The 12,309-nt window shown below is 43.3% G+C and overlaps 1 long non-coding RNA gene across 1 annotated transcript in view; it reads right to left on the bottom strand.

The window, feature by feature from the left end:
• The window catches only part of LOC138302075 (uncharacterized), an 81,278-nt gene extending 74,324 nt beyond the window's left edge, over positions 1 to 6,954 (bottom strand). Inside the window, exon 1 of the long non-coding RNA XR_011205259.1 lies at positions 6,860 to 6,954. This is a non-coding gene — a long non-coding RNA (uncharacterized lncRNA). The remainder of the gene's footprint in view (positions 1 to 6,859) is intronic.
• Between the last annotated feature and the right edge of the window lie 5,355 nt (positions 6,955 to 12,309).

Raw genomic sequence — 12,309 nt, 5'->3', positions numbered from 1 at the left:
AATAATTAAGAGGGGTTTTTAACCAATTTTTATTGTTTTTCAGCAGTTTATGTAGTGCAAAGGCTGGACATCCTAGAATTACATGCAAAATTTCCTCTATCTATGCATAGAATTCCAAGGGGTTTCATGACACTATTTCACAGCGTGGCAAAGCAGGAGATATTGGTTTGTAACATTACAATCAACTACCAATGTTCAAAAACATCCAAACTAGCAGGTCAGATCGTACAAAAGTATATAATAACTTTATAGGTTGTAGCTGCAGTATATTTGGCACCAGCTGGGAAGGGGTAGATGTATAGTAGCAGGGACAAGTAGGTGGGTGGGTGGAGTCACGCATCCCTGATAGGGAGAGACAACTATTGAGTAAGGGGATGCTCTGAGCAGCCGTCAAATACTCCTAAATGCAACTGGGCTACCACTGAGGGAGTGAGGATGAGGAGAAAAAGGGCACTCCTGCGTGGGAAGAAAACAAGAGCCTAATCTCCCTCTGAGAGGACTTGCAGTTCGTGCAGGAGTGTGTCCCATTCCAGCACTATAGGGATCTTGCACAACCCTCTGACCTCCTCCCTCCAAGTGTCACTGACTTGGCCTTGCCCCATTTCACTGTAGCTGTAGTCTAGTGCATTATGTCTGGGAGGTGGATATCCTTCAATTTCATAGCAATGGTTCTCCTAACTATAAGTAAGGCTCAATCTAAGAATCTATTAGTGGCAGGCCTCGACTTAGTGTGTTCAAATAATCCCAGAAGACCAATTTCTATGTGGAACAAATTCTCCTTTTCTGTGATAGTTGTCACCATGTCCATGTCTGCTGTCCATAATGTTTGTGCTGCTGGACATGCCCAAAACATGTGTGCCATAATAACAGGCCGGGCGTTGCATCGTGGGCAGTTGGACGGGCTGCCATACGTTCTGTGCAGGTGTGAGGTGTGCCCTGTGCAATATATTATGCTGTTTATATTAGAATTTAACATTTCGTTAGACTTTCGGTCCCATTCCTTCTGTGTTAAGGCAGGCCGGCATCACCCCCTCAGAGCTGCCTAGTGGGTTGCAGGGTATCATGTGGTGTTTTTGGCAGAACGCGTGTAAACCATGTAACCAAGTGTTTACCACTACCCATTACATGAAGTGCTAGAGAATGTGTATCAGGTTCTGTGTCTACAGTCTGCCAGTTCCTCTGTAGTTGAGCTAGAAGAGCACAGTATGCTAAGAAATGACCCAGTGGTAAATTATGATTGGTTCTAAGTTGTTCAAACGTATTAGAACAGTATCTTGAAATAGTGTGCCCAATGTGTCCACACCCTATGTCTCCCAGAGTTCCATCCCCTAAGTCTCAAGGAACTCTCTAGAGGGGCATATCGAGCTGAGTCAGATCTCAGGTGAGTATGGGTTCAGTGTTGGGGCAACTCAAACACTCTATTGTAGTTGTGGTATGCAGAAGGTGATTGGGTTGTGGAGGTAGCTTGCCTGTGGAAAGTAAAATTTCATGTACCAAGGGAAAGGCGCGGTTAGGCCTAATTTCACCAAATGTCGACCCGCTAGTCATCCGGATCGCCATTGCTGCTGAGCTGCTAGATAATAGTGCTCGAAGTTAGGAGCACCTAGTCCACCCCTGTTGAATGGTAATTGGAGTTTGCAAAAGGCAACACGCCGTCATCCCTTATTCAATGTAAAAGTTCCCAGCATGCTGTGCAGTGAGTGGAAGGTGGAACTTGGTACATGTATCAGTAAGTTTTGGAAATAATACAGAAGTCGAGGGAGCATCACCATTTTGGATAGCGCCACTTGTACCATGAGTGGGAGGATGCTCCAGCGTGCCAACTGTGGCCTCAATTAGGCTACTGCTCTAGTGAGGTTGCCATTGATCAAGTCACGAGGGTCACTGTATATACTAATACCGAGGTAGTGGAATTTGTGTTGTTCCCTCTTCACCACCTGGGAGCCTACCAGGAGGGGGTGCCTTGGGCAGCCTGGATAGATGTGAAACAGACATGTCTTCGCCCAACTCACGCTAAATCCAGAGACTGCGTTAAAATCAGACAAGGTCGTTGCTATACTGCCTAGACCTTGTGGGATGTCACGTATATATATGACTATCTCCTCAGCGTTTAGAGAAACTGTGTGCACTTCATCGCCCAGGCAGGTGCCCCAAGTCTCGCCTTCACGTCTCAAGCACTAGGCTGAAGGCTCCATTGCTAGTGCAAAGAGAAGTGGCCATAGGAGGTACCCCTGTCTTGTGCCCCATCTTATTCGGATTGGGGCAGAGATGAGGTGACTAACAGAAATGCCGACCGTCTGAACTGTGTAAAGTAAGCGAATGAGACGCACTAACCGTTCCATTAGCCCAAAGTGGGAGAGCACTATAAACATGTAGCCCTAGTCTACTGTGTTAAGTGCTCGCTCCATAATTAAGAGGGTTGATGCAGTGGATCAGGATTATCTGAATCTTCACAAGACTGAGTCCAAGCCAGTCAAATAAACTTATATGAGATGGAGTTCCAAGTTAAACCTTATAGGTGTCTTGAAAATAAAGATCATTGCAAAAGTCAAAAAGTGATTAGTTAATTAATAGCAAACAATATCTCAAAAGTAAATCAAAATCACATAAGTGAAGTTATCAACCTTAAATAGAAAGCAAGCAGAGAGAACTAAATATAGTTCAGTGAAATGACCTACAGAGTATGTCTCCAAAGGAAACATTAAGTATAAAACAAATGGCAGACTAGAATAGTGTCTGCACAGTTAGAAACGCGAAAAAAGTTTGGCATATATCCCTAAAATATCATCTTTTATACAGTTTTTGAGAGAAAGGTCTCACAATTCAGTAGTGAGAAGTGACATAATAGGGTTGAACTACCAATGTATCATTCTAGTAAGATAATGCATAGTCTAATACATAATAAGTGGGCTATGCATAGCAAATGAAGGGCATGACGTGATGTTTATGTAATACGGAAATACAATAGATAGTTCAACTAAAGAATGGTCCCTAGAAGCCTAGGAAAGGCCCCAGCATATGACCTTGAAAGATACAAAGACAGGAACATCCAGGACATGATGTCCTGAATAGAAACACAAATCAGTAGTATTTATTCATACAGACTCCATGGATTAGACTTCTTTTTCGCTGACTTTCTGAAAAGAAAACATGTACATGTGGAAAAGCTTGTTCGCAAAGAGTGCACATTTCTTTCAGCAAATATGAATAGATGTCACTTCATGCTGGCTGTGGCCTAGTCATGATAACTTACAGTTATCTAAACTAGGCCCCATTTTTCTAATTAGTGAAAACACTCAAACACCAGGTCTTTTCTGAACAGAACACAAGCAACCCAAGAAGGGTTTCTTCACATATGAGCTTCTTCCATCAGGTGCAGCTTGGTTGCAGTGGCACAGTGAGTAGGGGGGTCAGGTCTGGGCATTTACATGGCATTTAGGGCATCACACTGCAGAAAACAAAACATTGAAGGAAGTAATGCTTGAATTAATCTCAGCCACTGTTAATTACATGGGCCACATCCCAGTCCATCATTATTTTGCTGTCTTTGTCACCTCAGTTTATAACCAGCCATATGCAGATCCTTAGTCCTGCTCCAATAGCAACAGCCGAGCCAAAACTATCAAGCCTGGTCCTGTCCGAACTAGAACACAAGCAACCCAAGACAGTTTTGCCCTATTTGCGCCTCTTTGTCGTGTGTAGGTTGTTTCCAATGGCATGGTGAGCGCAGGACCTACATCTGTGCATACCCATTGCATTTAGAGTATCACACTGTAAACAAAAAAGTGATGAGTGCATTGCTTGACTTAATCTTAGCCACTGATAAGTACTCAGGGGAAATCCCAGTTCATCCTTAAATCGCCAAAGGAATGTCGGATGTGGGTCTCATGCACAGTGTGCCACTGGTACCAACCTGTACCTGACTAAACTAAGCCAAAATTAGTCTTGAGTCTTTGATTTCTTGTATTCTGGTTCAGAGAGGACCTTGCTTAGCAGTAGTTCAGGCAGGATTGTTCTTATTATAGAAGGACTAAGGCTAATTTGTTTATGAATGGACCTAAACTGATGTGGCGTAGTCGGCAAAAAAACAATGGGTTGGAATGCTACCACGACTGATTGCCAGTGGTTAGACTATTTGGATGCATTTCTCCCATCACCTTTTGTGTGTTCATTCAGGAAACTAATCTGATCCTGTTTGATCTACCAGTGGAACTGCATGAAATGACATTATTATCTTGGCAGAGATTCCGGAGGCTCTCTCACTGAATTATAGTCTCATGGGTAACTGTTTACAGAGGACTGGATTCTGTCAACAGATGCTAGCCTCGATTACATCTGATTTTTAAGAGTTTTCACCTGCCATCAATATTGTCCTTTTTCGATCTTCAACTCAGGAGCTCAGTCGTGAATCCTACTGTGTTCAGCCCTATGAAAGCTTAATATCTTTATTTCACTTGCAGGTTATCCAGTCATTCTGCTAAAACATTTAAAACTTAGGAGAATATACCCTATCCATTGACGAATGGCCCTCTTTGCCTCCAGTAAATGAAGCTAATTCTAAACAGAGCTATCATCCAGCAAGCAGGATCCTAAAAAAGAACATGGAAGTTGTCCTAAACAACTTTCCCCTCTTGCTGCTCCCCATTTCGACAGCATGCTTCCGTTTCTGTTTCCTAGCCTGCTCATAGCAGTGATAGTGTTGGTTGCATCACATATAAATTACACAAGAAGACAATCTGAATCTATGAGTCTGCCTACTAAGACAAGAAATGCAGTATTTGAGTGCTGAGTTGCACTTGTTATTGTTTCTTATCGTTAGGGGGCACATTTCACCAGTTGTGTAATCCTAAACGTTCCACAGGTAGAGATACTAGTTAGCATGGGCCAACAAGAATTGCGTTTGCAGAGCCAATGGTGAAAGGTATTTTGCTTTTCCAGGTGCAGAAATATCCTGCCCATCAACACAGGAAATATGGTGCTATTTGGGAGCATTTCACAATTGGAACACTAACTTATGCCCTTTTTAGGGCAGAAGATGTCATGTAATGTCATTTCATTATCGAGGCGCAGGAGCAGGTGTGTGGGCAAGTGGTCCCCACAGAGTAATTCGAAGAGCCAGGACTTCAGTCACTTGAGGAACTCAAGAAGACCGGAGGATGCTCTGATGTAGTCAGATCGCTTCATGCTTTGGGTGCGAAGATGAGTACAGATGTGTGTTCAAATTGGGTGTGAAAAAAAAATTGTTGTGAATGATTTTTAAGTATTTGTTGAGGTGCTTACATTACTCCCAATTACTACCAATCCCTGTAATCTGAATACCACAGTTCCTACCCCTAACCTTACTCAAATGAATTCCTGCAATCCACCTCTTTTGTGGGATGTTCAGTGGTAGTAAGTTCCATCTGTCGCCATACGTCTCACAGATTCTGATTCAGTAAATCAGGACATATCGTCGGTACCAGTAGGTAGCACTGTTTGTTCTCCTACGTCAATTTTAGGTCCCCAAAAACTGTGACTCGGAACAGAAAATAGGAATATCCGTGCATACAATTTCAGAAAAAGCATAGTTTTAAGAAGGCAATGCTTTGAAATAAAGGTGGCTTACATATTTGGTTGTAAAAAAAGGGAACTGATTGGGGACAACGAGGAACAGTGTCTTTGGTCTGTTTGTGGCATTTTATAGAAGTTAATATTCTTGCATTCAATGGCCAGAAAGAGACAAAATATTTCAAGTTCCATAAAATATTAAAGTTTTATCGTCCAAAACTTACATTGAAATGCCCTTATTTAATTACAGTTCGCCAAAAAGAACACGCTCTGACACTGACTGAGCTTCTGACCGATGGTGACACACCAGATATGGTGAATGGGTCTCAACAACCCTTACAGCGTGAAGCAAATTCCTGTGCTGATTTTTTTTGTCCAATCCTTCTAAATATTTTTATAACTGTTCTGGGACTTTACATAACGCTCTAAACAACCAAATAGTGTAAATTGTCTTGAAAACGAATGGGACCTTTCATCAACGTGTGCAATTTTAAAGCCTCACAAGCAACAATTGACCACGCAAACAGTCGGACAGGCCTCCGCGACACTATTTAAACATTTACTTTAAACAGTTTAATTGTAAATGTAAAGAGAGAAGTGTGCGTGACTCCTTCCGGGTACAGGTGGGCTTATGACCTCAGGCCTTGTGGGAACGGTCCACTGCGCCTAGTTTAATGGAAAAATAAGGTTGTTTGGAGTTTAAGAGGCCTCATTATTCTATATTTTGGGTACTCTAAAAGTTTAAAGTTCTTCGGGAATCTCTATTCTCTCATTCGTATGTTAAACCGTCTCAAGTGCCTCTGTTGTGGGGGCAGATGTTGAGCCATTGAGGCTTGACAAAGCCAGAGCTCCCATGTTTAAGAATGAAGGCAGCCCCCCTTTGTCCGCCCTCTGCACCACCGCCGCCCCCGCCCCCCACTACACACACAACAGAGACTCAATGGAGGCTCCCCTTACAATGAGGCCATAAATCTACTCTCCCACTCGAGAGCTCCTTTCAGTGCTGCGGGCTGACACAATCCGATGTTAATAAGTGCTTCTCCGACTCTTCAGCAATTCGGATCAAATGCACAAGCCCGAGAGAGGCCATTGTCTGCCAAACCAAACTAAAGAGCTTTAAACAAGTAGCCGAGAAGTCCATAGAAATTCTCCAGCGCCCCAGTCTGGGGCAGGCCCTGCTTCAAAGGGTCAGGCGCGTGCCCCGGTCGTAACGCTGCACTTCTGGGTGTTTATGTATCACTATCTGGTAGGTTTTGCAGACAAGCCCTCGGGCCACCGGCGTCCTTATCATCACTTTTGTTGGAAGCCTCACCTCAGGGCACGAAATTGCCGCTGTCCTCGTGCACTGCTGTGCGGGACACTGCCACGCTGGTCCTGAATGAGCAGAGGGCGGTTCTGCGATTCTCCTCGCTGCAGGTGACTCTGCCGGTCCAGCGTCCTGCGAGAGCAGCTTCCCAAGCTCCGAGCCCGCCCCCATACACCCCCAGAGCCTGGCGCACCTCTTTCACCGACATTACGCCCCTCTGAGCTGCAGCAGGTGTCGAAATAAAACCTGCTAAAAAGTGTTGCGCATGTCTTCGTGTAACTGTGTGTGTCAGTGTGCTCTGTTACGTGTCTGACTATGTTCTGTCCGTTCGCCGCTGGGTACAGGTGGAAGTAGAACATACAGACACGAACATCGCCCTTTATGTTTCCAAGCATGTATGTTTATATATATACATTCTCTGACTAAATGCTTGTAATGTTTCTGTGGATAAATATGTGTGGCACATATATCAGTGTACACCTTTTTTTTTATTTTTTTTTATAAATATATATATAGTTGCTGTTTCCCATAAAAATACAAAAACCTTTTCCAATTAAATATTGAAACATATGTGCCCAAAACACAAAGTATTTCACATACATAAATGCAATTTCCATGAGATAAGTGTTCTATAGATGTGATTGCGATATAATAAGCAACAAATGGCTGAAATTCCTGGATTTCCGCCGGCACATTCAATTTACTCCTCTGGAAACTACCAGTTTTGCAGATTCAGCCAGGGGCTGAAAAGAGGGTTTTATTATAAGGCTGTGCGCAAAAGTGTGGGTGAACCCAGTAGGTTCGTCTAGGTATTCATAGACAGTTTACAGATATTTCCCACCATGAACATGCATTCCTGTGAAAAGCAGAAGTTGGTCCCTTCCAGGATGTGTGTAGATGAAGAGGTATGTCTACTAAGAAAAATGTTTTCCCTGTGGAGGAAAAAAATATCCACTTGAATAAAATAGTTTTTTTGTTCTTTTCACTCGTGTAGAGTCCTGTGGAACTTACACTATGTTCAATATCCATGTTAGCGTGAATCGAGGGCTGGGATAATGCCGGAAAATCTACGATTTTTTAAAATAGATTTCAATACGCACGCCTATAGGTTGTAATGAATGACCCAAGATATATACACTTGCACAAACCATATATAATATATGCATTTCTGCTACAAGGATACACAAATACATAGGCTCTCAAATATGCGGCCCATTAGATTTCAGTATGTGCGGTAACTCTTACTACTGCGCATATCATAATTATGAGCTTTGCGGTAATACCACACCTGTACAGTTCTCCTTTTATAACTGTGTGTGGAATTTACTGCTAGTGGGGGGCTTAATTAAGGTAACATGCCGTATTCCGTGCTTATTTACAAAATGTCTTAATTGACAATAATTAACAAGCCCAAAACATTCGGAAGACCTCCTTGTTGGATTTTATTGGATGCAATAATTATCGCATCCAGTAGCAGGCAACCCATGAATAATCTGAACGAGAAGATTAGCTCCCCAAATAATATCCTTTGAATTGTAAATATGCTCATCTAAAGTAGTTCCTCTTAATTTAATGTACACCAATGATTCTACTTTTAAGTTCCAGGAAACAAGTTCCCCAGTGTTCCCTCAGTATACCGACCTGGGCCTGTGGATTTCAATGTATCAAATGAAATCTCCTTTTCTCAACGTCAGCATTTCCTTCCTCTCCGTAGCCCAGCAGTTTCCGAGTTATCTCTTATTTAAGGAATCAAAATTCACATCGAATGCGTAGTCTCGTGTGCGTGTCTCATGATGGAGAACACGTATAGGCTCTCACTAAAGGTGCAGTGGCGAAATAGAAGTTATTTGTCATAGAAGGCACATCAGCAGGAAGAGAAAGGGTTAAAGGAAGTCATTGCTTTGCCACGACCTGTATTTTCCAAGTCACACAGCAGCATCCCTAAAGCGACGGTGTTTATATCAGAGGGCTCTTTCAGTCACGGCTACCCTATAATTGGTGTTGGGTGGGGGAACCATGGAATTGCTAATTTGCCTGCACACGTTGGTGTGTGACAGTGCGCTGTGGTCAGACTGGAGCGTGAAACTGTTTCTTTTCTCTGATGAAAAAATAACCCCTCCCTATTAGAATTACCGGAACCCACGCTGGGACCATAACATTTCAGTTTTCAAGGCACTTGTCATCTAATGTTCCACTAGTTAGACTTCAGAATGGACTCTCGAGACCGACTGCGGCTCCCAACAAAGCAGGCCCGAGGAACACTTGTAGCAATTATTCGCTACATATTACCACAAAATATGCCCCCAGGGCGTGACACAAATTTGCAAGTGATTGGCGAGAGGGCTGCACTTACATTTTATGGCTGCTAATGTGAAGAGTTCTTGTTTAGTGCTCTCATCACTTTTACCATCACATATGGTTCTGGGCCTGTAGTTACAAGATTACTTCCTGTAGGCGATCGGCCATAGGGGTAATGCTTCCTGCAATATCAACCGATATACTCTATATTGTTGTGGTTCCACGGATATTATACGATTACTATATTTCTAAACTGTTATATGTAGTTGCTTTGTGAATTAGATAAACACGAGCTAACAACATTATGTTTCACTCATGAGCGTAGCTATCAATGGTGCAGCAGGTGCAGTGGCACCAGCACCCAGTGGCCCTCTGAACCGTTATTATCGGTGCATTTTACTATTTAGTCAGCGGGCCGAGGGGTCAGTTTCCTTTCTTGTAGTTCAGCCCATGACACTCTTACTAAGCCACTTGTTTAATTGATGCTCCTCATATGACATATTGGGTAAACAGGACAGGGTATTTAAACAGATTTATTAACCCCTTAGCTGCTGGGCCTTTTCCCCCCCAGTGCTGAGCCCTTTTTTGGCTATTTGGGGTAGTTCGCGCTTAGGGCTTCATAACTTTTTGTCCACATAAGCTAACCACGCCAAATTTGCGACCTTTTTTTCCAACATCCTAGGGATTCTAATGGTACCCAGAGTTGGTGGTTTCCCCTGGAGGAGACCAAGAAAATAGCCAAAATACAGTGAAAATTTAGTTTTTTCCAAAAAAATGGGAAAAAAGGGCCGCCGAAGAAGGCTTGTGGTTTTTTCCCTGAAAATGCCATCAACAAAGGGTTTCTGGTGCTGAAATCACTATCTTCCCACCTTTCAGGAACGGGCAGACTTGAATCAGAAAACCAAATTTTCCAACACAAATTTGGCATTTTACTGGGACATACCCCATTTTTACTATTTTTGGTGCTTTCAACCTCCTTCCAGTTAGTGACAGGAATGGGTGTGAAACCAATGCTGGATCCCGGAAAGCTAAACATTTCTGAAAATTAGACAAAATTCTGAATTCAGCAAGGGGTCATTTGTGTAGATCCTACAAGGTTTTCCTACAGAAAATAACAGCTGAAATAAAAAAATATTGAAATTGAGCTGAAAACAACAGCCATTTTTCTTTATGTTTTACTCTGTAACTTTTTCCTGCGATGTCAGATTTCTGAAAGCAATATACCGTTTTGTCTGCTGGACTCTTCTGGTTGCGGGGATATAAAGGGCTTATAGGTTCATCAAGAACCCTAGGTACCCAGAGCCAATAAATGAGGTGCACCGTGCAGTTGGTTTTCATTCTATACTGGGTATACAGCAATTCATTTGCTGAAATATGAGGAGTGAAAAAGAGGTATCAAGAAAACCTTTGCATTTCCAAAATGGGATCAAGATAAGGTTTTGAGGAGCAGTGGTTATTTGCACATCTTTGAATTCCGAGGTGCCCATACTAGCATGTGAATTGCAGGGCATTTCTCAAATAGACGTCTTTTTTACACACTCTCTTATATTTGGAAGGAAAAAATGTAGAGAAAGATAAGGGGCAATAACACTTGTTTTACTATTCTATGTTCCCCCAAGTCTCCCGATAAAAATGATACCTCACTTGTGTGGGTAGGCCTAGCGCCCGCGACAGGAAATGCCCCAAAACACAACGTGGACACATCCCATTTTTTCACAAAATACAGAGCTGTTTTTTTGCAAAGTGCCTACCTGTAGATTATGGCCTCTAGCTCAGCCGGCACATAGGGAAACCTACCAAACCTGTACATTTTTGAAAACTAGAGACCTAGGGGAATCCAAGATGGGGTGACTCGCGGGGCTCTGACCAGGTTCTGCTACCCAGAATCCTTTGCAAACCGCAAAAAGTGGCTAAAAAAACAAGTTTTCCTCACATTTCGGTGACAGAAAGTTCTGGAATCTGAGAGGAGCCTCAAATTTCCTTCCACCCAGCGTCCCCCCAAGTCTCCCGATAAAAATGATACCTCACTTGTGTGGGTAGGCCTAGCGCCCGCGACAGGAAATGCCCCAAAACACAACGTGGACACATCACAGAAAACAGAGCTGTTTTTTGCAAAGTGCCTACCTGTAGATTTTGGCCTCTAGCTCAGCTGGCACCTAGGGAAACCTACCAAACCTGTACATTTTTGAAAACTAGAGACCTAGGGGAATCCAAGATGGGGTGACTCGCGGGGCTCTGACCAGGTTCTGTTACCCAGAATCCTTTGCAAACCTCAAAAAGTGGCTAAAAAAACAAGTTTTCCTCACATTTCAGTGACAGAAAGTTCTGGAATCTGAGAGGAGCCTCAAATTTCCTTCCACCCAGCGTCCCCCCAAGTCTCCCGATAAAAATGATACCTCACTTGTGTGGGTAGGCCTAGCGCCCGCGACAGGAAATGCCCCAAAACACAACGTGGACACATCACAGAAAACAGAGCTGTTTTTTGCAAAGTGCCTACCTGTAGATTTTGGCCTCTAGCTCAGCCGGCACCTAGGGAAACCTACCAAACCTGTACATTTTTGAAAACTAGAGACCTAGGGGAATCCAAGATGGGGTGACTCGCGGGGCTCTGACCAGGTTCTGTTACCCAGAATCCTTTGCAAACCTCAAAAAGTGGCTAAAAAAACAAGTTTTCCTCACATTTCGGTGACAGAAAGTTCTGGAATCTGAGAGGAGCCTCAAATTTCCTTCCACCCAGCGTCCCCCCAAGTCTCCCGATAAAAATGATACCTCACTTGTGTGGGTAGGCCTAGCGCCCGCGACAGGAAATGCCCCAAAACACAACGTGGACACATCACAGAAAACAGAGCTGTTTTTTGCAAAGTGCCTACCTGTAGATTTTGGCCTCTAGCTCAGCCGGCACCTAGGGAAACCTACTAAACCTGTACATTTTTGAAAACTAGAGACCTAGGGGAATCCAAGATGAGGTGACTCGCGGGGCTCTGACCAGGTTCTGTTACCCAGAATCCTTTGCAAACCTCAAAAAGTGGCTAAAAAAACAAGTTTTCCTCACATTTCGGTGACAGAAAGTTCTGGAATCGGAGAGGAGCCTCAAATTTCCTTCCACCCAGCATCCCCCCAAGTCTCCCGATAAAAATGATACCTCACTTGTGTGGGTA

This window comes from Pleurodeles waltl, chromosome 6 (genome assembly GCF_031143425.1).
Source record: "Pleurodeles waltl isolate 20211129_DDA chromosome 6, aPleWal1.hap1.20221129, whole genome shotgun sequence".
Taxonomy (NCBI): Eukaryota; Metazoa; Chordata; class Amphibia; order Caudata; family Salamandridae; genus Pleurodeles; species Pleurodeles waltl.
Note: the sequence above shows the minus strand (reverse complement) of the source record. Positions and strands in the feature narration are given on the sequence as shown.